We start from the raw sequence: 27822 nt of genomic DNA on the forward strand, positions 1-27822 counted from the left end.
CCAGTAGGTCCCCGAGAAGCATCTTTTGATGTGTCTGTTGGATCAATTGGAATTGTATTGCACACGAGGAGAACAATGCTGCACGAGCCCTTGAAGTGGAGCAAACACAGATGACATTTTTATTCATTCTCAGCCAGATTGCTTGGTATTGTGTCCTTTCTGTGAAAAATGACACTCTGGCAACAGGCCACTGACTGCAAAACAACTTGGCATGGGCCTCCTGTTTGTCTCAGCCTGAGCCGAGCATCACCAGAAATGCCAGGCTGCTAGCCACAAGCTGAGAGTGTTAAAGCACCATCTTTCTTTAATCAGCACCTCTCTACCATTTTTGGTGGAAAATACGTTATTGGTGGAACGATAGTTCCTGACTGTTTAAATCTTTGGTGGCATCAGCGATGGCACTTTGCTCTCCCCTTGGTAAGAGCATTAGCTCTCCTGGCTCAGAATGACTGGCAAGCTTGGCGCAGTCTAGCCAACCCTGAACAAATTATTTTTCAGAGCTTCTGATTCTATGCTTCCCATCTCCCTTTTTCTTTTCTTGCATCTTAAGTTGAATTTTTGAAAGCCCCCGCCTGATTAGGAAGACAAATCTGATTGACTTCCAGTTTCATCTGAACCACCGTAGTTCCAGCAGCGGGTACCAACATAGCCAAAACTCCATGGATTTCCCTGGGGCTTTTCAGAGGGCAACTCCACAGTTTGTGACTGGGAGCTTTCATGAGGTGACTGGGTATGCTGCGGACAAGGTGACACTGAGCTGTGGGTTGTATTGTAGCTGTGGTCTTGGCATCAAAACTGGGTGCAGTACCAGGGCATTTCCACCATTATCCAGTAATCCATATCACAGATCATCTTTCCACGGTCCCTGTTGGGGCTTTCTGATTTCTAAGAAGTAGTTTAAATGGAGAAAGTAGAGGAAGATTGTCCTCCTCAAAGCACAACAGTTTAACTGTTAATTTCATAGGACGCCCAGCTATTTTATTCAAGTTAAATGTTTTTTGTTCCATCCAAGTAGGAGCGTGGTAAGATATACAACAGCCACCACTGTGTACGAGGAGACACAGGACTGAAAAACTGGACGTGAATTTCTGTTCTGCCTGCTGGAAAGAGGCTCTATCTGTGCCTACTGCTGCGGAGTGTGTATTTCCCTAACTAAATAGTTGCTTTTTTCTGAAGTAAGGACAATATCTTTGCTTTCAGCTCTGATGCAGTGTGACATGTACAGTAGAACCTGTCATAATGCATGAAGTCAGTTCTGTTTCAATGTTAATAAGTCCTTAATCAAGTCATTTGTTTCATCCAGGATGTCACATTTAGCAGTGGATTGTGAAACGCTTGAAAACTGGAATCACAGGAGCATTATTTAATGCCAAGTGTTATCCGCATCATATCTGAAGCTGGAACATGCCAGGAAAACATCCTTCACATTCTGCAACTGATATATCTGAGCTTTCAGGATCAATCGTGAATTGGCTGGGTACGTACACTATTTCTCTCTGTTTATGTGTGGCATAATATTATATGCCATATTCGGGAACTCATTCTCACATTGCTTATCTGTTACCTATTTTCTATGGCTAGTTCTTTTGCTTTATAAAATAATACTGTGCAACATTGGACCAATCATGTTAAACCAAGATTGGCACTTTAAATCCAAGAGAAAATAACTGAAATTTAAAACTAGTAGTCCTCGTTCTAGTCTGTTGGTGATATGTAAGGAGAAAGAAGAGGTTTGAGCCAAGCAGCTGCTGGTGGGATTAAGTGGGAAGCTATTCAGAGAGACCAGGTTTATGACTATCATCTCCTGTTCTTGATGGTGTCTTCAAGAGGAACAGAGCTATGGGCTAAAATTGTATTTTTAGTATCAAGTTCCTGTAAGTCTTTTCCATTTGCAAAGAAGAAGCAGAAGTCATAGTGAACTCATGGCAGATATTGTCCCAATGCGTTTTCCTTCTTTATTTAAATTACATTTAATGTTGTGCCATTTTTTCTTATAAGCTTGTTTCGTTCTGCAAGTAGGTATGTTACATACTGTTAGCAATAATAAACCCATACCAGTATATGTGACACATGTTGCTATACAGCAATGGCATTATGTACAAAATTTCTGCAGAGTGAAGCACTGAAAAGTCTTTTTTTGCCTTAGGGAACCACTTACATTTACATTGTAAATCTCTCTTACTGTTGCGTCCTTCTTATGAACCAGACCCCTTGTGGTAGGTACTGTGAAGACAGAGAAGAAGGAGTCCTGGTCATGTCTGTGAGGAAAACATTTTGGTTTGGGGTTTTTCCCAGTTTCTGTCCTGAAATACTCAGTAAAGAAAGGTGTAAAAAGGGAATTATAAAATATTTCTTCAGATTTTATTTTGCATTTCCACAGGCTCTATCAAAATGAATCCTTCCCAGTTCCAACCAGTTAATCAAAAATACTAAACGTTTTAAGGATCCATGTTTTCTGCAAAAATTTTGTGTTCTCCTAAAAGCTATTATTCACTATAAAATGTTTTATTTGAATTTAGTCCAAGTCATAATGAGTGCTGGAGCAATTATAGTATCAGCCACTATAAGGAGTCTTGGGAGCACAGGAGACAGATAGGATCAGGGCTTAAGCTACTGAAATACCTTTTATGAGAAATAAAGATTTCACAAACCTCAGTTTCAAACAAAATAGTTGACATATGCTAAGCTCAAAATACTAAACTTCTTCTCCTGCCCTCTCCCACTAAACAAATAAAGATCTATGAAATATTCAAACTTTATATCTGCAGGAAGAAAGAAAACACTTTATTTCTATTTTAAAATTTTTGGCAGGTGCTCAGATATTTATGATAATAGGATCATAAAATGACATGGAAAGGTTAGTGGGAAAGGTGCGGTGGGAATTTTGAGTATGACTTTGTAAACTGTTGCATTTGTTAAATCTTAAACTTCAGATTCTAGCCAGGTTGTTTGTTCATTTACATGTGTCATAGTGTGGATATTGTGGGTTAGGAAACTCTTAAATCAACGAAGTGTTTATGCGTAGGGCTGGATCATGCCTTCATATACTGCAATCAATTAAATGTCTTTTATTTAATTCTTGTAGCCATTACCCTTTAAAAAAAAAAGAAAGAAAAAGCCTTTTAAATATTTTTCATTAACACATACTATTAAGTGGGTAAGTGCCCTAAGTATGTTTTAATTTAATTTAGATTTAACAGCAACATTTTTCCCATACTAATTAAATGCCAGTTTGTTATTAAGAAAATATTTATTGAAGTTGAACTTGGTGATAGATACATATCTATCATATCACTGTTAAACCTCATTAAATAGTGTTTTAATTGCAATTTGTTTTTAATTACCATTCATTAAGCATATTATTAAATCTAAATTGCATGCTTATGAAAGACGGGTTTGCCAATATAAGTGGCTGAGGCCCTTAACTACTGCCTTATTTCTAGGTTCCCATAATTTGAGGTGTGTAGGGTGAATGTTTGATCTATTTGCATTATTTCTAACCACGTGCCCTCCCTCCCTCGCTGCCTGTGTCTCCCACCTTTATTAAATAGAATTAATAGCATCCGAGCCAGTCAAGGTATATAAAAGGAAAATAAAGTATGAAAAAGGGTGACAAAACAGCTCTTTGGGCAAGCAAGCAGCGAGCCAGCAGGGAGGAAGCAAAGGGGGAACACAGGCAGGGGAAACAGAAGTTAAACAGGGCATTGAAACCAATTATCTAAATTAAAAGAAGTAGGGGATGGGGACTGGGCGCCTGAAGGATGCAGAGGGATACGGCTCGTGATTTGCAGAGCTTTTTCTTTTTGGCTTAGCGTGGCAAGTCTGGCCAGGGTCAGTCACTGTTACCATCTGATGACAGCCCGGTGGCTTTTCAGCAAAAGGAGTTGCTGGTCTCAGTCCACGTGGTGCGCAGCTGCCGGCGCGGGCAGGCCTCGTCCCCGAGGTCAGGACAGAAGCGTGCTGCTTGGCGGTTGTGCAATATCAGCTCACAAATAAGAGTTACAAAGAAAGCCCAGTGCCTTTCAGTTTTTTTGTGATGTGTGGCTCTACAGTTTTTCCAGAGGCAGTGCTGCCCCCCGTTAGAATTGCCGCTCAGATGAACGGCCTTATGGGATGTGTGAACTTGCTTTTTTCTTAGTCACGTTTGCCAGATTTCTTAGTAGTAGTCCATGAATCTAAGGCAAGCTGAAAAATCCTGAAATAGAAGGTTTTCCTTTCTAAGGATATCGGTTCTTTCAACAAAAAGACCCTTGAGCTGTCTTTTTAAAGGCTGGATGTTTTTTTAAATTTTAAAAGAAGAGTCTTTTGGAGCCTTTCCTCTAGGAATGATCCTCTCTTTTTGCCCGAAAGGAGCCTCTAGGAATGATGGTCTCTTTTTGCCAGAAAGGAGGAAAGGCTGGGAAAAAGGGTGTGAGGGTGCTCTTCTGATGGAGACCAGCTCACCATAACCAGCTAGCGAACTGGAGAGCCCTTCCCAAGGCAGATGGAGGGGCAGTAACAGACAAAAGGCATGGCCCCTTACGGGGTGCAGCGTTGGCGTGCCAGTGTCTGACCCTGTCAGAGCACTTGGGGAGGAATTAATGGGGAATGGGGGCTGTTGGGCAATGTCATGGAGGTGAAAAGACAGTTGTTTGTTGGAAATAGCTGAAGTAGCCTGAGATATTGCAGACTTTCTCATGCGCTGGATAAGGAAACGCAGTAAGGCTCTGTACATCGACACTCTTTGGCTCTGATTCTCCGTGCACTGAGGATGGTTTTGTGCCAGGTTATCTCCGTTGACTCCAATGGATTGTCTCCAATTCACAGTACAGTTTAAATCAGATGCAGGACTTCTTTTCTCCTCTTTCCAACTCATGAAACTCTTTCAAAACCTTCTGTACCAGATGTTTACAATTGTAAACAAATCATCCTGGCAAACCAAAGTATCTTCTCGTATGTCTGTGTCACAGTAGGCGAGGTCCTAGCATCGGTGCCTCTATCTCTGGATCTTCTGCTCATAAAACATTAGTTATACAACGGGTTTTTTGGCAGATGGGTATCTTCCACGAAAAAGCCATTTTCATTCCAATACAACAGTGCTTTTATATGGACTGTTTCAGTCCGTGTTGCGCAACCCTTTTGCACAATGATTCATTATGCTATCTTGCTTCTTGATATGCTGAATCATGGGATGACACTTTGCCAGCCTCTTTGTATGCCAACAATAACTTTCTCAAGTTTCAAAGATAGAGGAGGCTGCAGAAATCACTACAGTGCAGGGAGCCTGAACATTTGGCTGAGGGAAGTTCTCAGCAGGCTTTAAACACCTCCACATGGGTGGGGAAGTTACCTTTCAGCTCCTGCTCTCTTTGGATGACTGTAGGAAATTTCATATGGTTTCCACTTGTCATTAGAAAGCTGGAGAAGGCCCAGATTCCTTCTCCCTCTAAACTGATAGCAATCAGCCACTTCTGCGCTGTGGCCCCTTACCTGAGAGAACATAAATCAGTTCACCTGTCCATGGAGCACCATCTGCATTCGAAGGCTTGACGTAGCAGAAACGTGGAACCGTAGAGAAGACTGGAAATATCCACGCAGATACATCAGGTGGTCGCTGTGGGATTTCCTGATGTGCCGCCAGAGCCTGTCGGTGTGAGGAGGTGGCTAAATTAAACCCTTTCCTACTGCAGTAGCCCCAGCAGTGTACATTTCTCCACGTGTTCTTCCATGACTCCTGGGTACACTGGGTGCTGGGTTACAGTACAGCTGTAATCCGTGCAGAGGCAAATGATGCTTTCCCTTGGCCATTCTGGAGTTCTTTTTTGTTAAGAGTTTGTAACTGTAAGTACTTATCTGGTCATGGAGAATTCAGAATCAACTGAGTGTATTCACAACTGTTCTGAGAAAAGGGACAAGATTTTCGTCTGAAAGGAATCCATTACACTGCTTGAAAACAGGGTTTTTAAAGGAAATACTGTTGTATTTTTTAAATGTATTCTCATTTGAATACCATATTTTACTTCCCAATATATATCAGTTTGTAGCACAGCATAGTGCTATGTACCTTATGCACTTTGGACAAGCATTTGAAAAGCCATTGGTTTTCCTATGAAGACACTAACTCTCTGAATCCTAATGAAAATTCTAGATTATGAAGGTGGTGTCCTAATAGACCTTAAGGGTGCATTTCCACATCTGATTTTTAAGTGTAATTATTACAGCAATTTCATATACAAAAGTATCCACTGGTTTTTAGGTATTATTACCTGCCTGGGACTTCCATAAGACAGGCAGCTTTAATGCCTTTTTTCTCTCCGCTGTGCTTATTGCATGCTCAAATACTATGAGAATCTGTCCATGTGCAGTTAGGCTTTGATGTGAGATATAATAAATATCAGATTTTAAAGAGCAGCATGTACATATTTGTCTGACATGTGTATGTATAGAAAAGGTCAAGGGACTCACTGTTAGTGTTTTTATTCAGGGTCGTGGGTATGTGAAACTTTCTTCATATGGATGCTATGTTTTCTATAGTATTTGTATCTCTGCTTTGGTATTTCTAGTTCAGTGTCTCAGCCATTCTTAAGTGTCCTGCATTATTTTTCAAAGTATTCATGTGTTTATTAGCTCATGTCTTCATTCCTTGTGTGTGAACTTCTTGTCTCCCCACCTTCTCTCATGCCCAAATGATTTTGCAGGGCTGCCCTGCCACAGAAATGGGTCAGACAAGTTACAAGAACTGTAGATTGGTTGGATGGGGATCCACCTAGCAACACCACCACACTAATGCTGGATTGGGAAATTTGCCCTACAGGAGTTTGTCTTGATTAAAGGCTTCAGTCTGTCTTTGTAACACAAACATAGGAGCCCCCATGCTGCTCTCTGAAATTTACAGCGTATTTTCTTTTTACTCAAGCATATTGAAGCAGAACAGAAGAAAGGATCAAAGGTACCGTAATGTTTCTATAAACAAGTACTACTTAGTTTGGTTTTTTTTATCTTGGGTTTATTTTTTTCCAAACAAATCTTCTAGGCACATTAGGCTCAGATTTCATTTTATTGCCAAATCACCAGCTGGCAACAAAATCACATATGTCTGTGTAAATAAAGTAGATGAGAAGCTGAACAGGAGATTGGGAGATGATTCAAGCAGTCATATTGGCTTCTACACCTTAAAATTTGACTGGTTTATCTGTCTATTCAGCAATGTCCTGTACAGACCCCTTTTCAGCATGAAATGCAGAATTACCCCAAGCTGAGATTTGAGTCTGTGGTTTTCCTCCTTTCTAGTGAATTTACAGGAAAACAGATAATTCTCTGGGACTATAACCCAAAAATTCATTTTTTGTTTGCTCATCAAGTGATGACTAATCCACTCCCTGTTACTCAAATATAGGTGTAACTCTTGTGATGACTGATATTATTAAGAAGCATTTTCACTTTGAGGGCCAGATCATCCTTCCTTTGAAGGTAATGCAACGTTGCAATTGGCTTGAGGGCTCTATTACTGCCCTTTTGGTATGTTTGGATTCACTTGGCAATGAAACCTCAAAATTGATAAATTTATCTTTAAGGTCAATGTTGCTATATAGCCCTTCTCCATTTGTAGATAGACAATGGCACGGTCACCTCAGTTTGTAACCTTAAATTAAGTTTCTTCATGCCACCGCATAATTCCCAGGAAAAAAAAAGCCTGACCATTATTATTAGGCAAACATATAAAAATGTTAGTAATTGTCATCTTGCTTCTAAAAGCAGAATGAACTAGAGCATCTTTTCAGACAGGGGTGATAATGAGACAGAGTTTTCCCCATGCAGTCATGAAAAATGGGTTTCTTTTGGCTATACTTATGCTCCTGCTGGGTCCCTGGTGAAAGAAGATTTGAGTTTTGGGTAACTACTGAAGAATTAGGATATTTGATCGCATTGGTCTATTCAAATATCTCTCATCCAGGGGAGAGGTTTCTTGACAGAGCTGGGTAACAGGATTCCCTTTGTCAGAGCAGTGGCACAGAAATGCTGCAACAGCTATCAAGGATCTGTTTGCAGGGGCAATTTTGCCCTCAGTCAGTAAACTCTGCTTAGGGACGTGGTGTAGTGGTGGTCTTGGTAGTGTTAGGTTTACGGTTGGACTCGATGATCTTAAAGGTCTTTTCCAACCTATACGATCCTGTGATTCTGTAAACTCTAAAAGAACTTAATGAGTGGGGAAAGAGCTCCATTATCTGGAAGGTGGAGGACAGAAATGAAGGGGTTAAACAGTAAATAGGCTTTGTTTTGTGCTAAAACTTTTTAATCCTTGCCTTTTCCCTAAGATCCTTCTCTTAGCAGATTTCAATCCCAGCTGACTTCTTGAAGCTCTTGTCCCTACTACAAGTTACGTTTTTTCTGTCAAGGGCTCCAATTCTGCTCTTTCTTCCTAGCGTTTCCCTCTAGTTTGTAACGCAGCCTGGGCTGTAATGGGGGGAGAGGGGCTTCAGTTTGGGAAATATCAGTGCATTCTCGCTAGCTGACTTTTTCCCCAAATTGGACAGAATAGAGAATACTTCCTGCCCCACTCAAAATCATCTGCATAGAAAGATAAAATGGGAGTTAACAAGGGTCAGGTTTATGACAGGGAAAGAAGGCTGCTAATGACCATTATCTATGCCACAGGTTTAACTTCATTACGTTTGCATTAAGTTCTTAATGCCCAAAGCAATAAGCAAACTGAGTCCTGTTGAACTGTAGTAACCTAATCTTCTCTCCAAACGAAATAGAGGGGAAAGCAGAGTCATTTGACATGGCCTTTATTTCGTCTTCTCTTTTCCCATCCCCCATTCACATATTAGCCGTGTTGTGAGTTTCCTTTCCTCCTTACAGCCTTTTTCTTTTTTCTTCTTCCTTCCTTCCTAAGTTTTTCTGACTGTCCAAAGCAGTATTTGGTGCAGGATTTACCCTGATCAGAGGGTCTAGGCCTTCCGTGATAGTGGGCCCAGGATTTGTCACATGGAGAAGTCTATCTTGATAATCTTTTAAAATATAGAATTACACAAACTATATCCAGAATCAAAAGCTTTTAATTTCAGAGGTAAGACAAACTTGAGCTGGCCATGCCACTGTGGGTCCCAGTAAGTCAGAGCTCAGATCCAGGACAGCAAATTTGCTGGGTGTTTTGAAGTGTGATCACACTTTTGCAAGGAGAGTTGAAGGTCTTGGATGATTATATCTGAATGTGACTTGTGGGCATATACCAGCCTTGACTCCAACCATTAGCTCATCTTCTGCCCATTCTCCAGTTATGACCCCTGCTGACATTTTTGGCTCTGAACTTGCCCCACTAGATGTGTGAACAGTTTAGGTTTAGTGGGCAATGAAAAAACACCAACAGAGAATTAAATGTAATTCATGATTTAGAATGAGATCAGCATTTCCATTGTTTCAGCTCTTTTCCTACTCACTCTCAACTTTGTCAACTAAAAAATAATGAATTACCCTCTTCTGGTGTGACCTGCAGACCTTTGCTCTGTTGCTGGAAAAGGAAAAGCCATTGAGTAAGAAGAGGGAGCACAAATGGATTTCCTAATACGTACAATTCCCAGACCAACAGCCTCAGCTTTTGGCAAAGGATGAAATCAACAGTGCATCTTTTTTGGGTTCCCCAACGGAATGAGAGGGAAAGAACCAGTGCTGGCAGGTAACTGGTGAAACCAAGTGTCCAATGTGTAAGAAATATATTACTGCTTATAGAAAAAGGATCCCAAAGTGATAGGTGCCCACGAAATATGATAGATTAGATAGAAGAAAATAATATAAACTATGGAGAGTTAAGCAATGAACGTGAAAACCTATGAAAAAACCCTATCAGCAATGCAATGTAAAGTATTACCATAATCCAATATTATATGGTAACCTCCATATGAGAGCCTTGCACTCTGCGTAGTAAGTGCCGAAGGCTGAACATTTATCTTATGACCTGTTTCCTGTTCAGAACGATCAGGGTTGCCAGATATTTGGGACTCTGAGAAAATTGTCCCTCCATAATAAAGTTTCCCTGCTGCGCAGCACAAAGGGTTTTCGTTTCCTTGTCCCTTTCTGTCTTGGAAAGGATATATCAATGGGGTTTTTTTCTGTAGCCAGGAAACTGTGGCTACAATGAGGTCCATGAGTATTACAGTAAAGCTTGATATATCAGTCTGACAGCCATCGTCTGTTGTAAGAAGTGCTATCTCCTCTCTACAGACCTGTCTGCCTCCTGACTGCTTGGCTTGACTCTACGGCTGCTTTTTTGGCTTGTACTGGTCACAGATTCTTCTTCAAATTGCTAACATCCTCATCACTTTTCTCCCAAATGAGATATTTCTTGTACTTTTAAAATGAGAGAGTTGAGTGAACTACAGGGCATGTCAATTCAAGCTGCTAGGAATGCCACAAGTAGGAAGGAGTGAATGGTGGTCCCACCCCAGGTATGTGTAAATGCAAGTAAATTAAATGGTCTCTATTGTGTCTTTGGTACTGACTTGCTGAGCTTTGCCTCCCTTCCGTGGAGGGAACGGAGCGTATTTTATCCCTGCACTGGGCTTTTTAAGATTGCTGACTATCAAACTCAAATGTCTCCCACTTTGATAAGTTTCTGGCCTTTCCCACTTCTCACTTTCTTCATGCTTTTTCCCATCAGTAACATCTCTTGAGTAACAACATCGCTTGATGTTTTTCAACTTGCCTGGGATTCACAGAGAACCCACGTTTATTAAGGTATCATTACTGAGTTCTGCAAGAAACAAACAAAACCAAAAAGCCTTCCACTCTGGTAAAATAACCTACCCCTTGCATAAAAGAATTGAGAAGTGATGCACGCTTTTAAATTCGGGTTGTAGTCTCCTTTCAGACATGGGAAACAACTTCATTGGATGCCGAATTGGGTATTTAGCCACTAAATGCCTATTTTTTGAACAAACAAGCTGCCACAGTTCTCAAGTTCAGGGTGAAGAGGGCTTAGGGAGAAGCAACACTATTTTCTAGGAGCACAGAGCAGATCAAGGGCCCCTGTGCAGTGAACTATATCTGATTCAACACAGCCTGCAAAATTAAATTTTGTTCAGCTTAAGCATTTAATTACTGCAGATGTTCAGGAGATACTCTGTGAAGCATCACCTACTGGGGCCCTTTGGACAGATGCTGTTTGCTTTGACACTCCATCTGTCACTTCGAAGTAATCACTGAAGCTTTAACTAGCATAACCCTGCAGGGCTGGCATCAAGGCATGGCATGTAAGAGGTTAAAAATAAGGTCAAGGTCATTGCATGACATGCATGCTAGAAGGTCAGCGAATGACGGTTGCCACTTCTTGCTCTCCATGATTTTCAGCAAAGAAATGTATGTATCATTACACAAAAGCTTTTGTTTTGCTTTCTGGAAGATCTTCTAATACCAGTGGAGCTGGCCCTATAGCTTGTTAGAGCTTTACATTCAGAGTGTGCTTTGGAGGTAGTAAGATACAGCAGCAAATAATGGGTATGGCTTAAACCAAAGGAAAAACTTGGTCATTTTATACCAGCAGAGATATGTAGTATTGATACGGATACGGGACACCACTGGGATCTGTGAAAAGACAGCATAGTTCCTAATTGGCCTCAGGGAAGTATAGTGCCTTTGAAAGGCATTTTCTTTTTGTGTTGCCATTCCTCAGGTGTTTGTCCGTGTCTCAGGAGGAGAAATTGTAGAGACAATGAACTAGGCTAGTAAATATGCCTTACCATGTTTGTAAAATCTTTTTAAGACCAGACCATTCTTGTTCCTACTATGCTGAAAAATCTATCCCCACTGAGGCCTTTAAATAGCCTTAGTAGTGGTGCTGCTGTAATGGCAGTAGCCGGATGCCGTGCCCTGCACTCCCTCCTTGATGGTGGCAGTCAGCTCCTGCCCTGCACGCTCTTCCCAGCCCTGTTAGTACCACATACTGTAAAGCCAAGGGGTACAATAGACCTATGCGTTTTGATCCATTGCCTAACGCTGAATTCTCTATAAACCTGATTTAAAATGCCTCCCAGAAATCTGATCATGAGATAGTGACTTTATTAGCTCTGTTTATCATCTCAAAGAGAAATCAAATAGATTTGGTAGGCTGTGGTTTCCGTAAACTCATGTTGATTGCTTATAGGTTTGTCCATTTCCATGCTTTGAGGTTCACAGTATTCCTTTGGTTAGTTTGTTTTCCTCAGTCTTAGTATCGGAGTAATGTATCTGTTCATTGTCTTTTAAGACATTGGCAGAACATCAGGTTTATTTTCTAGAATCTTCCCTCTTCCAAGGCATGCTGAAATCATTTGGTTCCCTGCTTGGGAACTCTTAGATGGGAATTGCTTAGGTGTATTGTCTTGAAAAATGTCTTCCTCTGGTAGTAGTCTTTTGCATTTCAGTGTTAGCTCTAAGCACAAATTCCATTTCAAGATTCCTAATAAACTTCAGATTTAGTCTATTTTATGCTTTATCCTACTGGCTATATAATTTTCCTTGCTTTTATTAGGTTTCTGCAATTTGTTAGTGTAGATTAATTATTTGACCAGTATCATCTCATCTCTTAACTATTTGGTTGTGTCATCTGGGGCTTTTAGTAAGATGTTCATAAATAATTCCCAATCATGTTTGGTCAGGGAGACTTTTTCCCTCAACTGAATTGCCCATAACAGTTTCACAAAGCTGAAAACTTTTCAGGGCTCCAAGTATATATCATTAATAGTTTAGATAGTTTGATCTTATTGCCTGTAACAAGTGTGATTGACTCATAATTAATTGTACTTATGTTACCGATGTTTATTGGGCGATCAGTTCCTCTGTTTGTCAAGAGAACAGTGGAGAGGTTTTCCACAGCCTGGTGACTTCTCCGCTACCTGGTTTTACAGCTAGGATATTTAGTAATTCTAAGGGGGATTAGCATCGATCTCTCATGGGAGACCTTGAGGTTAGTAGATTATCTTTTCATCCTACACCTCATAAACAACCAGTTTTTGTATTAGTCACCCTGCTTTCTAGCATGATGGTAGGGGATGTCAACTAATATGCCGTCATGTTGCCTTATCAGGGTCATGAAGTAGGAAGCATTCAGCATAGCTTTTTTTTTTTTTTTTAATTGTTAGTGACTTGGTTATAGGTAAAGCCATCTTTTCTACTCATTTTCTTCTAAGATCTGGGCCCTATCTAAGTAGATTACAACCATTGATTTAAACAGTCAGTCATGCAAATCATTCTACAAGGCTCAGTAATAACAGCTAGGTCAAATTAGTGCTCATAAATGACTAATTCTATTTCCTCTTGTTTATTACCCAGGCTTTTGGCATTGGTATATAGTTAATTAAATAATTTCTTCTTCCGATCCTCTCTTTGCATTCATTGCCTTCCTGACCATAGTCTCCAATGGAAATCCATCAAGGGCAGGGTTTACCGATGCCACTGTTTGTAGATGATGGTTGGGTGCTCTCCTCGCCTCTCTGTGGTCCTTCCAAGTGAGAGGTGAGCATTACAACACAAGAAGCTGCTACCGCCTCTGCTATTCCTGTCTTGCGTCTGAACTGAGAGCTGAGAGATGGAGGTCAAGGGCTCCCTTTGTGGCTTTTCTTTTGTCCTATAACATACAATCACGTCTCTGTCTCTTCTCTGTCCTCCTGAATTAGCAGATTATTGTGCTTTGACTTTTTTTTGGTCCCTACCCCCTGTTGACAGAGATGTCTGACTTCAAGGGATGTGCCTTATGTCAGGAGATCAGTTAGGCTTGTTCAGTGTCCCTTCTGGAGCTTCTTTTTTCTTATATCCTGACTTACACTTCCATGTCTGATTTCTGTTACTGGCTGTCCTTTATATAGATTTTGTTCCTTTCTTCATCTGAAGGGGAATATTTTTTCCCATTAAGTGATGACTGCTGCTGCTCCTCATCCCAGGATTTAAATAGACTAGCATTTTTTCCCATTTTACCAGCACTAAATTCACACAAAATAACAGAAAACCAAGCCCATACACTGTCAAACAGAGACACGCTCACAGTGTGGTGACCCTCTTTCTGTCACCTGCCACATTTTTCATGCTCAACCTACAGCTGTGAAACTGTTTTTTCATCCCTCTTCGAACAACAAAGTCCAAAGAACACTCCTCAGTTTGATGCCTGTCTCAATTTGCAGAACATCCTTGGAGAGAAATGACATTGATAACAGTGAGAGAAGAGTCTTTGTGAAAGCAGCAGCAGCAGCAGCTTTTCATTGCCAGCTCCTCCAGTGGGTCTGAGCTAATAACAGCCATGCTGCAAACTTTATTTAATTTGTATGGGCCTGTTCCAGAGCCTTCCTATTGACTGCAGGGGCATTGGATCAGGCTGTATGGTAGCTACGGCTTTGCTTTATGACTCAGTATCACTGCCTTGGAATGGTCTCTGCGAGATCAGTCAGATTTTCCATTAAAACATTCTCTGAGGAGAGAAATGAGTGTTCAGCTAGCTGCCCGCTAGCAGAAATGTCTGATTTTTCACTTGTGTATTTTTCCCAAATAACTTTCTCCTCCACCATGAGAAACTTCTGGGTTTCAGGTGGGACAATTCTGTGAGTGTCGTATAGAGAGCTGAGAATATCTGCTTGAATCTTTACTAGCTAGCCCTGCTTACTGTGTTTGAGTGTTCCTTTTGTCCTTTCAGTATGTTTCCATGTTGTTACCTGAGATGAGAGGAAACTGATTTTTTAGGAGTAAAATGTGCAGACCATATTTCCAGTTAATCTTCCGTGCTAGCACTTGGTATTGTGTGACTAAATGACCTGTCACTAAATAACTATAATAGTAAAATAATTTTAGCCTAACACCATAAAAATCAAAACTAAAACTATGACTCTGTTATGCAGTATTTGTTACAAGCCGAGCATATACTCTGTTAGGGAAAAGGAGACTGTTTGCATTACCAAGCTGTAGTATATACCTGCCTCTTCCCATATAAGTGATTTACAAAGGTTGCTTCTTTTGGCTTGTATTTTTTCTGTTTATTTTTTTCCTAAGGGAGAACCAGACCTAAGTTTTGTAGTCTGACTTGTGTTTTGTTTTGGTTGTTTTGTTGCTGGAAATGATTAAGGGTGTGAAGTTAATCTGCCCGTGTAACACACCTACTGCCACTCTGACTTGGTTCCTTATCTGCTCTGGGGTTTTAGTTGCTGATCCATCCATACTGCGCTCAAGGCAGTTCAGCCCCAGGAAGGAAGGGGAGTAATTTCTCTTTACACAAATTAGCGTGTTGGTCGCAATTGCTTTCCAGCCGCTTGCTCTAACAGGCAGGGAGACGTGCAGAGCTACAGAAGGACGTCAGCCAACTGGAGGAAACGTGCATATGTATATGAGAGTGGTGGCTGGTGGCACAAATGCATAGAGAAGTTGTAGAAGAAGGTAACTGCACCTAGAAATTAATGAGTCATGTCCTGATATCCATCTGACTATCTTGCCCCCTAATGATAGAGAAAGATAGAAGATTTCTTGATCTGAGCAAATATAGGTAGTGATATAAGCAGACATATCTTCATTGTCTTCATGGGAGTCAGGAAAACCCCTGCTAGTCACCCCTGGGAACGTACGCTTTCACTTCTGAGATGGAGTTGTGTCTGCACAAAGAAAAGTTGAGATGGATGGACTGAAGTCACAGAGCAAACCATGGCACGCTATGTCGAAGTCAAGACGTGAGTGGAAAGAACCTCCCGCATCTCAGTGCTCAGAAGAAGGAAAAAAAAGTAAACTAAAAATTATGAGCAGTTTGCAGTTTTGCTGCTGTCTGCTCCTCTTGTTGGTTTTATTCCTCTCTGTTCTAGGAATTCTATAGTAATGCTATGAGGAATAATCAATTAATGCTTAGAAAGCAATTATAATGATTCCCAGTTTACACATGAATAAACAGAACGCAGCTTAGGTGACTGAGTCACAATCATTTTCTGAGTCTGATAGGGCATGGGCAGCAACAAAGAGCCGGCTCAGCACTTGTGCTCTAATTGCTATTTTGCCAGAAAAGTTGGGGCTGGAGATCAAACAGACAGAAATGAGTTATAAAGCTCTCCAAATGTAAATTGCTGTGCACTGCTTAAAAAAAAAAAATCACTACACTTTGTAGTGATTTCACAAGTACTACATAGCTAAGGCAAGACTTGCTTGAGGTCTCGCAGGATGATTGTGGGTCATACCAAGGACAGGATCCAGGCATTGTGACTCTAATGCTGTGCTTAAGCACAAGACCATCTTTCCTCCCTCTATGAACTCGATATTTTACCATGTGCTTTATCATTTAAGTCCATATCTGATACTTTCTCATGTGTTCAGCCTGAAACATGGTTAATGTAGAAATGTCCTTTTTATGTGCGTCATAGCTCATAATGTCTTGCTTTTATTGGAAAATTCACAGCTTCAGTTCAGATGTGTGGCTTGGTACTGTGATCACTTATTGATGTTATTCACAGTTCTGTATGTCCACTGAGTAAGTGCCTTCAGTACTATACATTGAGATAGGAGAGGATATGTTATAAGGATCACTGTTTTCTCCTCCAGGGATGAAGGTGTTACCATGATGTAAAAACAGGTCAGGATGAAGTTCCCCTTTCATGTCTGGGGACATATTTTTGTTATTTGAAAACCCACAGAGCTCATATAACTGTAGAAGAACGAGCACAAGCCTTGCTATCCTACTTCATATCCTATCAACCAAAGGAGCGAGCCAGCTTTTGAGTCCTCCAGGGTCATTTTATTTTTAGGGCTGATGCCTGAAGCAGGAAGAAAACAGCTTGATCTGTAGGTTCTGCTTTGAGCTTCCAGTGCTGGCAGCAAAAAGCAACTTCTTTTGACGTGCAAACTGAGTTTAACGAATGGAAAAAGCTGTATGGGCCAGTGAGTTGCCATATTTTGAGTGTTGCTGTTCAGAAGCACAACACAGTTCCTTGTCTATCACAGAACTGATTTACTTTTGATCTCTTCAGCCTCTACTTCACATTCCAGCTGTTTTTCTGTCTCTTTATTTAATATCAGGCTTTTTCTCCCCTTGCTTTTTCAGGTTTTTAATTTTTCCTTGTTTGTCTGAAATCCATCTTGGAGACACTTGTTGCCCTGTTCTCTGATCTGTTTCGAGCCCCTGCCAGCTGCTGCTGCTGCCAGTGCATAAAATGACTGAGTCACCACTTCGTGAATTTTGCATTTGCTTGTGGGGTGGCAGAAGCAAGGCCATCGTGAACAAATCAAGCAACCACAACAAAGGTCCAAAACACAAACACTGGGACTTAACCTCAAAGCATACGCTGGAGCCCGATGAGGTGACAGCCAGCAGAAAGCATACCGAAGGACCTCAAAGCATTACTCAATCTCAGTCCTACTTTAACCACATCAGAGGCATACACCTCACACAGCTCTGCATCAGGGGAGAGGGTGCAAGGCAAAGGTAGCAGTGACCAAAGGACCTTTTTCGTCCTTCCAGAATGAATTTATCAGAGCAGAGCAGCAGATAAAAAAAAAAGAAAAATATGCTCAGGGTTATTGAACACAGCAAAGCTGCAGTTGGAGAAAGCAGCACTAAATGCACAAGAGAAGGCCCAGCTGGGCAGACTGGCTCCTTCTCTGCACTATCTTGTGTGGCTGTGGGCCCAAATGACTGTTTTGCCGTGCTTCAGCTGGGTCGGGCTGGTCGGGCAGCTCACTTCTCCAGGCTCCGTTTCCCTACAGCGATGGCAGCGTGCTGCCACCACAGTTCTTCCCGTGGTTTGGCTTTGATCTGTACCTGCTCTCACGAAATTGTCCCAGCGCTGACTTGCTTTCAGTGGCAGTGGTTCCTTGTTTCCCATGCTTTCTAAATGTCCTGCTTGTTAGCCTAAGAAACATTATATCAGGGGAAAAAACTGTCTCTGCTTGACCTGAAGGGCCAGTGGGTGTTTGGGCTCTTCACACCTCTGTCTGCTGGGACCAGAGCTTGCCAAAGGTAATTTATACCCTATGTGCCAGCAGTGATTAACTAAACACAGGGTTAATCAGCATGGTGATGCTGAAGCCGGTGGAGGTTTTGTTACTTGATTTTAGCTTTGTCAGGGTCACCCCTGTGCTGCCAGCAGAGGCATGGGGGCATTTAATATAACCTGGGCATCAGGGCTCTGTGGCTACCTCCAGGTGTGGTCACTTTTGTTGACAGCATGTTTTCTTAGGGATAGACAGGGGAAAGGCTGAAATGCACTCATCCAATCTGCAAGCAGAGGACGGGACTGTATCAGTGTGCCGTTTAAAATATCCTGGCCTGTTTGGCTTGTAATAGCCCTATAGTAAAAAGATTTTTCATTCTTTAGCCCTGATGCAAAAGGGAAATGGGTTCCTATTTGCATTGTCCCCACAGTGTTTGTGTAATTAATGTACGTGGGGGTTCTCCCTCCCCCACCCTCTCCCAAGGTAAAAAATGACCTTGTCAAAACTTAGATTACAAAATCTTAGTTACTAAGCAATGGGTAGGGCCCCACTGGGATGGCATCCCGGCTCCTGAAATGGTATGTATAGTAAAAACTAATAAAAATGGTGTCAGAGGCTCTCAGGCTTCCAAGTCCCCTGCTGTGTGACCCCCTGATCCCAATTTATTAGCTGAACCCAGGGAAGCAGACAAACTTTGCTGGCTCCAGACTGTAGGCTCCGAGAAAGGAAATAATGCGAGCTCCAGAGCAGCGGCTCCAGAGCAGGAGGGAAGGCGGGAGGGAGGGAAGCCCTCATGGAAAACAGGGGGCTGAGAGGAGGGCTGGAGGCAGCTGCTGACAAGAGCCATCTGAGCAGGATAGGGAAGGGAGACTCGCTCTGTGCTATGTCAGTACCTTGACGTTCAGATGCTTTAAACATGTCAGAGAGGAAGGGAAGGAAGGGGGTGGGGAGAGCGGGGCTTGTAAGGAGGCAACCAGCCAAAGTTGTTTCCTTTCATGTGTTAGCAGCACGCTTCAGTCTGAGATCACCTTGTGCTGGTGACAGAGGATTTAGCAGCTGGGGGTGGCAGATGGAGTGGCAAAGAATGTGCCCTGTGGGTCAGAGGGGGATGTGCCTTCCCCCTTCCTGCTCCCCGACTGCAAGAATCTTCTCTTTAAAGCATAAAGGCGATGCAGCTCATCACGTTGCTGCTAACCCCCTGGATTTCCTCTGTGGTGTGTGGTACACATAGCAATTAAAGCATGTTGCACAAGGGGAGTGTGATTTTTTTTTTTTTCCTTTTTTTTTTCCTCTTGAAAAGCTGCCAAAGCAAAGTGATATTGATGAGGATGGCTCGCTTCGATTAGCAGAGGCTGGCGAAGGAACAGTCACCTCCAGCCTGTTTCCCTCCCCCTCTTCTGCCTTCGACAAGAAACCTCAGTATTTTCTCTGCTTTCAGCAGTTGTCTGTCTGTTCCGCACTTCTAATCTATGCCCAAATCGAGCTTAAGTAGGGGTAAGAAGCGTAACAATAACTCTCCTTGTTTAATGCCAACAGTTGCATTTGAAGTGCTTTGGCTTCCCAAGGGTGATGTTATCAGGAGAAGGCATTGCACTTTTTTAAAGGCATGGTTATGCAGTAAAACGGCTAATGATGAAAATGAACGGACGAAGGCTATGTGGAAGGTAAGCACATGGCAGTAGAGCAGGCCTGTCCCGTCTGCCAAGTCTTTATACATGTGTAATTTGCTATTTGGAAATGTATCTGGAGTTTCCTGAAGGAGGGACTGGCCCAGTGTTTCTCCTACTCAGTGACCTTAATGTTTGTTTCTAAGAGCAAACAAAAGGGCAGGCCTGTAGCTCTGGCTGCCTTAGTGCCGTCTGGCTTGTAAGAGAAAGGGGTGTGATTATATTCCCGCTTACCTGGAGGTATCTTGGAGAAACACCCCTGGCTGTAAGACCAGTACAGATGACAAATTTAGGGGCTGGAAAAACATGTGTGTGCAGGCAGGTTTTCTTCTTCATGCTGTTAGGAAATAGGCTGCAGCTCTATAAATCTGGGTTTTCCTGGCTCTATTTTGTTTCTTTTTAAATCACTGCCAGGGTGATCAGTTTAAACGACCACATCATTTGTGTTTTCCATAGTTGAACACAGGAATTTTGAAGTGTCGTCTAAAGGAAAGAAATGTAACGTGCTCCTCCTCTCTCACTCCTTAGCTGTAATCAGTGTGAGTCTGACGGCTCGCAGAGGTCCTTGGTAGAGGATCAAGATGTGCTTCTCCCCTGGTACACACTGCAACCAAACAGAGCCTAAACCTGCATCCAGACTTGGCTCAGGCCTTGCTGTTGATAAATAAAGGAGCTGAAATGCCTCTGGTGATCTGCAGCTCGGTGTTTGCCTCTCTGCTGTGCAGTGAAATAGGTGTGAACCTTTTGAGGGAAAGGTGGGCAAGGAAGGCTGCTTCCCCAGGAGCAGAGGCTGGGGATGAAGAGGAGCATGGCTGGAAATGATGCCGTGCCTGCCCTTCCTGGGGCTGGGGGTTCCCATACTTCCCAGTGAGGTTATGGTCCTGGCCGCTGTAGCTCCTACATCCGTGTGCTGTGTCCATGTGACTGAAAATAGAGGAGGAAGCATGGTTCCAAACAGGTACGCTTCCCTCCTGTACAGGCTTCAGTAAGAAGCAGCCTCAAACCTGAGCTAATAAGATAGTCACCCTGCTGTAGGGCACGTTAGGCTTCCTGCTGCATGTGGATGCATCATCTGGATACTGCTCCGGGGCTAGCTGCACTGGGCAGCCGTGTCCTACCAGTGCTGCCTGAGGTTTGGGACGGGGAGGCAGCTCCCTGGGATGAGTGCTGTTGTGCGGTTTGGTTGTGGTGGAGCCTCAGTATCCACAATTTAAGGGCAACGGTCTCTTTGCCTCGCTTGTGTGCTGAAGCAGTGCAGGGGTGGAGAGTCTGAGCGCTCCTTAATGTGGATCCCCCCATAACCTCGGGCAAGTTGCATGCACTGCATGGCCCTCGCCATTTGTGGCTGAGGTATCATTTTTCTCAAGATAAGCTGAAATTCTGTGCATTGTTGGATGACTTTTATCTTGCTATCACAGGCAGTGTGCACTTTAAGTGTGAAAGGAACTGCTTTGCTTCATAACCTGGATGTGAGGAGGGATTATTTTGCAAGAGGTCATGGGAGAGTGAGAGAAGTTATGATCAAGTTGTGCCCTGTGGAATATGCTGCGGGATGAAGATGTGGAGTGTGATATCTTCACTTTTCTTCCTTTCCCTTTTTTGCTGATGATTCAGAGCAGAAATGACCTGGGTCATTTTATGTCAGAAAAGATGCTGGGCTGATCTGAAACAAAAGGAGAAAAGCAAGTCACTGTTTCAAGTGCATTTGTGGTTCAGTTGAATGAAAGCCCAGTCTTGCCCACTCATGATTTAATCATCACTGTCGCAATGCATAGTCCTTTCTTATAGCTCCAGGTCTTGAGTTATGGAAGGTCTTAAAATATATTCTACTCCCCCCCCCCCCCTTCCCCTTGTAGGTTTCATGATTTCAAAGAAAATATAGGAAACGTGACCTCAATGTACCCTCAGGACTGAGATACTGGAAGGCAAGGGATTAAAAACTGGCTCAGATTGTGAAGTGAGAAGATGGTGATATACAGTTCATATAAAAAGATAGAGAAAAAATGGGTTTTCGGTATTGCTAGCTCAAACTTTGAACAATACAAGAGAAGTTCCCAGATCTGGGATCTGAAAAGGAGCTTCAAGTCGCCTATTTGTGGCTCCATGGATTGAGCTAAGTGGGTGGGAGTTGAGTTTGTAGAAGTGTCGTGGAGATCTGCCTTGCAGATGTGAAGGCAGGAGAGCAGCTTTTGTGAATTTTTACCAGCACTGTGGTCTTGGTCACATTTGTGTAAATCCAGAGGAATACGATTGTCCTGTGTGAACTGATGATTTCTTCCTATATTGTGGACCAAACCAAAAAATGTGAAAAGAGATCTCCTTGTGCCTGTCCCTGACTCAAAGTGACAATAAAGTTTTTGGTTTGGTTTGTTTGGGTTTTTTTTTTCCTACTTTTCTTAAAACTAAGATTTGATTAAGGGTGGAAAAAAAAAAGTTTAAATCTCTACTCATAGTGGGACACTGAAGGTATCCTTGCTGGGACCAAAGTAAGGTGTACGCATACACGTAGTGAATACTTGGATTACTGTAAGCGCTGCTGGATAGTCATGTGCAGAGTGAATATCCCCACACAGAAGGTGCATTAATCAATACACCAGTTACTACTTTAAGAGAACTGAAAGTTGCATATGGGTTTGGAAGTATAGCAAATGCAGTCATACGATGCCAATGAACAAACTAACACTCCAACGTGAGTGAAAAATCTCCTACTCCCATTCCTGACCTTGAGAACAGACTTGGGGGCGTGAAAGGTATTTGTCTCTTCCTGCTGTATCAGTTGGTCTAGTAAAAAGATTTCCTTGGAAAGGAAAAAGAAGATGTATTCTATAGTCAGTAAGTTATGGGCTGGTTTCTGGATGGCAGTGAAGGGCAAGGTTAGGTTAGACTATCACAGGGATATTTGGCAGGGTACGTTTGCTGACAGTGATTGGAGCCATCAGTGAGAATGACACCAGGGAGCATCCACCTGTATGTTTAAAACCTGCTCTGTGAATTTGGATGTGAAGCAGGCCAGAGGAGATATAAAAGACGTGAAAGGAGTACGGGAGCTTGTCCCTAAAGTGAGATTTTGGATGCAATAACCTGTTTCTGTCAGGCTGTGTTAAAGTGAATAGGTTAATAACTGGTTTGGTTTTTACCATTAATCCTGCCTCTGATTTCCACTCAGGTATATTTGCAGGTGTGCCATATAGTTCCAGAGGGACTGGTCAGAGGTGAACTTAGCAAAGCAAAAAAAAAAATTTCAGTGAATCCACCCTAATTTCAGTGTAACCTGACAAAGATTATACAGAAGCGTTGCTGCCGCTACAGAGCAAGATAGCGCTGATGCCTCCTGCCTCACCCATGTGTTAAGACAACGATTTGGGGCATGGAAGCAAACAGGTCGTGCCCTGTGAGCCAGGAGCTCCCAAGCCCTGCCGAGTTCCTGCGGGCATTGCAGGGCATGTGCTGCCTCCAGGAGGGCAAAATACCTTCTTTTGCTTTGGGGTGCGAGGCACAAAGGTCAAAGGGCTCTACCCTCCTCTGGAGGGTTCACTTCTGCTGCATTTCTAATTTTAAATATCCATTTCTGTGGTTTAAGAGAGAATAACTTTCTTGGTTTAGTTGGCCAGGTTTTCTTCAGTTGAGCCTAATTTATCAGGAACCCCTGGCCTACACCGTGTTTCCTCTAGTTCAAACATAAGAGATAAAACCAAAGGGCAACGCTGAGCTTGGGGAAGAGAGAATAGCGATTTCAGTGTAATCGTGTTATCTACACAAACATTGCACTTCATAGTCCCAGCCCGAACCTGCCCCCTTTCTAAAGAGTGTGTCTGAGACGTAGAGAGCTGCAAAGATGAGGGGGGCAGAAAAGCCAAGAACAGGGCAAGAATAAATACTGGTTGCACAAAGCCTGAAGGGGAGGGAGGATCTAGTGATCAGACTATCGAGCCTCGCATCTATAAATAATGGTACCATGTTTATTCCCTCCGGGGCCCCGTTGTCAAAAAGACTTTTTTCCCCCTTGTCAACCAGAGAGAGAGAGAGACATGGTTTGTCTGAGTGAGAACAAAGTGCGTGCCCCTTTCCCAGGGCTTGTCGTAGCCGTGGGGATGTGGGTATGACAGGGAAAGGTGCATTTCAAATGGACCTTTTCGGGAGGTGAACTCATTGTCACTTAAAGAACCAGATGATTTACGGTGTCTGTTTATGGGCAAAAAGTAACATCTTTATCTTTCTGCAGTATACTTAGGAGAGATATAATAGCCTGGTCATGTGCTGGAAAGAAATGACTCATTTCATACTGGGTCTAAGTGAAACTAATGTATTACTCATTTTTATGCAACTCTAGTAAATTGTACTTATTAAAAAGGAGTGGGGGGTGGAGGAGGGACAATTACCTAAAGTCTAACCAATACGTACTAGAAAATTAATTTAGAAATATGGTTGACCTCAGCTTCTTCTTAATGAAAATCTGCTGACAAACCTTGTGATTTTGTTTCTCTTTTTAAAGCAGCCCTTTAGGGTTACTAGTAGTTCAGGTGTCAGGACCAGCTACTGTTTCAAATCCTGGCTGGATGATTTTGCCATTGTTCTTCCAAAGAAAGATTCCAGATTCAGTCGTCTTCTGGGCTTTCTGCACTGCTTGTTGCTAAATCATCTGAGTCCGACCCCACTGCTGAGGTCTACTGGTGGTGTGTGAAAGAGCTCTGCAGGCTGCTGAAACTATGCACGGCTTTAGCGGCTCTGAACATGGTGATTGCTCCTTCTTCTGCTGATACTAAAATCCTGTGAGGTGTCCATGCACCAAGGTAGGCTGGTCCCTGCCTCACAGCCCCTCGTTAATTTTTTGCTGACTGTCTTCTGCTTAGAGCAAATAATCCAAACCCCATTCTCATTCCCAGCACTATTTATCATTGAATTCTGATTAATTGAAACCACATATCCAGAGGAGCTAGGAAAATGGCAGCAATTTTCAATTAGAATATCCAGAACAACCTTGTCACCTCTTTCATAATCATTGCTTTTATTTTCAAAGGTTAAATAACGTCATTTTTAAGAGCACTGAGTGCTATTTTTCTTCAGCCATGCTTGCAGTGCATATGGGTAGAAGTCCCATGCACCACTAAGCTGCGATTAAGATCAGAAGGAGGGCTCTGTGTTCTCTGATGTCCCATTTTTTCATCAGTGATATCCATTCATATCTGCTGAGTTCACAGAATGGAAGGTCTGTGGTACCTGGGAGAAGCATGCTGCTTGGTCCTTACCCTCCTCCTCCCCCTCTCTCTGTGAAGTTTATGGAGTTGGAACGGAGCTGGTGACTCTGTCGCTGGCGTACAAAATACTGCGGCGTCTCCTTTGCTCTCCAGCAGCTACGCCACAGGGTCACCATGCTGGGAGCAATCAAACTTTGTCTGATGTGGATTTTGGTGAGAGTTCGACTCAGGAATGGACTAAGGAGAATAGATATATCATAAAAGGGGGGGGGGGGGTGTTGTGCTTTTTTATGGAGTTTGTGTGCGTGTTTATTTTCGAAATCACTCTTCGGGCCATTTCTTTTCACAAATGAAAAGAAAGGAGCCTGGGAAAAAGCAAAGCTACTAAAGTAATTGGAGTGATTCTGGCTGGTTTAAGCGGTGGGCAGACACTTCTCTGAAACTGGAGAGGTCTAATCCTTGCCCTTCGTTCAAGTAAGCTGTAAAAAGCACTTATGCTTCTGGAATAAAGGACTGAAAGCAAACCGAAGCAGAGCCCAGAGCCCTTCAGCTCAAGGGGTTTCAATAGACTTGTCTTAGTGACTGTGTAGGAGAGGCTGGTTAGGAAGCACCTGGAAACTTATCTAATTTTTCCAGCTATTCCAGTTGATCTAATGAAAGATCTTATTTCTGCCTACAAACACTGTTGTGCCTAGGTCCTTAGGTCCTCAGTGCTGAAGCAAAGCACTGCAAGAAAAATATTTACGGGACAGAATGGAAATATGGTTTCCTCCTGTTGTCGGTCCCAACTTTACCCCAGTTCTCAAAGGGCTATGAAAAGTTGTGCTTTATTAGTACTTGGATAATGATGGAAAAAAACGTATTTTCTTTTTCAGGTTTTTGTATTCACTTTGCGCTTTGTCAGTTAAAAAAAAAAAGGCTGAGGTTTGCTAGTAGGGTTACTATGACATGTTTTCAAAGGCCTTGGTATGTAGCATACTGCTTTTGCCATATATGAAAATATCTGATTTTCATTGTTTGTTGCATTTCTAATTAAAAGTTTAGTGAAATGTGGATGGCTTTATAGCAAAAAAAAAAAGAAAAAGGATTAATAACCTAGATGGCTTATAGCTGCAGAAAGTAGCTGTGGAGACCTAGGCAAAGTGAAATCAGAGTTCAACAAATTCACTGCTTCTTTATAAAAATCACATCTATGAGTCAGCAGAACAAGCTCCTCTCTCATCTAAAAACGTTCATCGTGGAGCCATTCACAGCTGCCGCCTTTCCAAGCCCCGGCAAGGCGTGGCTGGCGCGGGGACGGGGCGCAGCTCTCTCCCGCCGGCCGCAGCGGCGGGGCTGGGGCCGAGCACACGGCTGCTCTCGACGCTTGACGGGGAGCGGTGCGCGTTGTGGCTGTGGGAGCTGCGGATGCAGCGCTCTGCCTCGCGCGCTCCGGTGATTCATCGGGAGCCGCTCTGCTCAAGCCCGGGGTTGCGGCTCGTTCAGATGCCTGGCACGGACCGCGCTTACCCCCTCGCCCGTACGCACGAACAGGGGCAGCCCTGGCGGTCAGAGCAGTGGGTGACCGGGGTTCACATCAGTGGGATTTTGTATTCTGGTTGTGGCTAGAATTGCACCAACCCTTTGTTAAAACAAAAAATATCTTTTTTCTTTTTTTTTTTTTTTTTTTTTTTACGCTGTGGAATTACTCCAGGCATCTGACTTACTCTGTCAGCCTTTCCTTGGCAAAGCAGCCTCACCTCCCCAGCAGAGTGACTCAGGATGCTCGTCTTGCTGGCTAAGGCTTTCTCTCCCTTCCTCCGTGTCACTGTACACCCTTTCCCTCCCTCCTAGCCGCAGCTCCCTAGCATCTTTAGCAGCAGAGCTTGTTGAGAAACACAACCGTCTTCTTCAGTGTTGATCCGTCTTTGACATTTTCTGACCCGCTCCTCTGAGCTGCACTTCGCTGATCAGAATCTCAAACAAGCTCCTTCACCCGCTAATGCAGTGTTAAGACGATCAGCGCTTAAATCCCCAAGATCTCTCCTTCTTCACAGAGGTTAAAGAGAATCGTTTTTGAAAACTTTAGCTTTCCGCCAAGTTAAAAGGGAGGAGATCAATGGGATCTGTGCAGTCCTGATACAGTGCCCTGGAGGTTACGTTCCCAGCCTGCTGATAGCATCCAGGCTGCTGAGCCTTTCCAGCGCTGTCTGAATGTGTCCCATCTGGAAAGGTTCAGGAAAAACCACGTGGGTGGGAAATGCAGGACTGCCTCAGGTAGGAGGTTTTGCAGGAAATTTTTGGCAAGGAAGCTGCTAGGTAGCCTGCGATCGTCACAGTTCTAGCACCTCTGGGATTTATAGGGCTATTTGGCTGCTGTCAAGTGAGACCATAATGACTTACACCAAACCACGATGAAGCAATCAGAAAGAAATGAAGTGGGCAAAACGGTACCCTACTCGGCAGCCACGGCTTGGTAGATGAAGTGCCGTGAAGACAGACACTAACACTGGAAGAACCTGAGAGGAGCTGATGGTGTCATCAACCACCATCTGCAGAAGTGCTTCTCTGACATTGTTGTCCCGTGGTGGCCACGTGTCTCCCTGCATTGCCTCCAAGTGCCCAGGAGCTGGCCGCATAAGCAGGATTTTGCATGCACCCAGGATCCTGAGACTGGAGAATTCACATACTTTTCTTGAATTACCAAATCTGGAGAAGATGGATCTCTCTCTATTCAATTAGGCATTGACTGTCACAGAGGTCCTAGCAAAATAAAAACAAAAGGAAAAATAAGGGTGAAAATACTTTACAGCAAGTGAATTTTGACTACTGTTTGCCAGTCTTTGTAAGTAAATGGTTTTCCTTGGTTCTTGGACTCATGATGGAGCAGGCAGTGCCCTTGACTGATGTTAAGTGGAGGCTGGATTTCTGGGGTTTCCTCTTTGCCAGTAGTTTCTTTGTGTGGCCAATTTATTCTGCTTTTATTTGATAGCAGGAAAAGGTTTTATATGTTGACATCAGAGTATTTTTGCACTTTACAATATGTGTCTGTTCACTGATTACATTTCTGGGAACATCAG

General features: G+C 43.0%; 1 long non-coding RNA gene across 1 annotated transcript in view; it reads left to right on the forward strand.

Annotated features, from left to right (window-relative positions):
• The first annotated feature begins 1316 nt into the window (after positions 1 to 1316).
• Positions 1317 to 27822, forward strand: part of LOC142417105 (uncharacterized) — a 67213-nt gene continuing 40707 nt past the window's right edge. Inside the window, exon 1 of the long non-coding RNA XR_012777892.1 lies at positions 1317 to 1477. This is a non-coding gene — a long non-coding RNA (uncharacterized LOC142417105). The remainder of the gene's footprint in view (positions 1478 to 27822) is intronic.

The sequence above is a fragment of the Mycteria americana genome, chromosome 14 (assembly GCF_035582795.1).
Source record: "Mycteria americana isolate JAX WOST 10 ecotype Jacksonville Zoo and Gardens chromosome 14, USCA_MyAme_1.0, whole genome shotgun sequence".
Lineage (NCBI taxonomy): Eukaryota > Metazoa > Chordata > Aves > Ciconiiformes > Ciconiidae > Mycteria > Mycteria americana.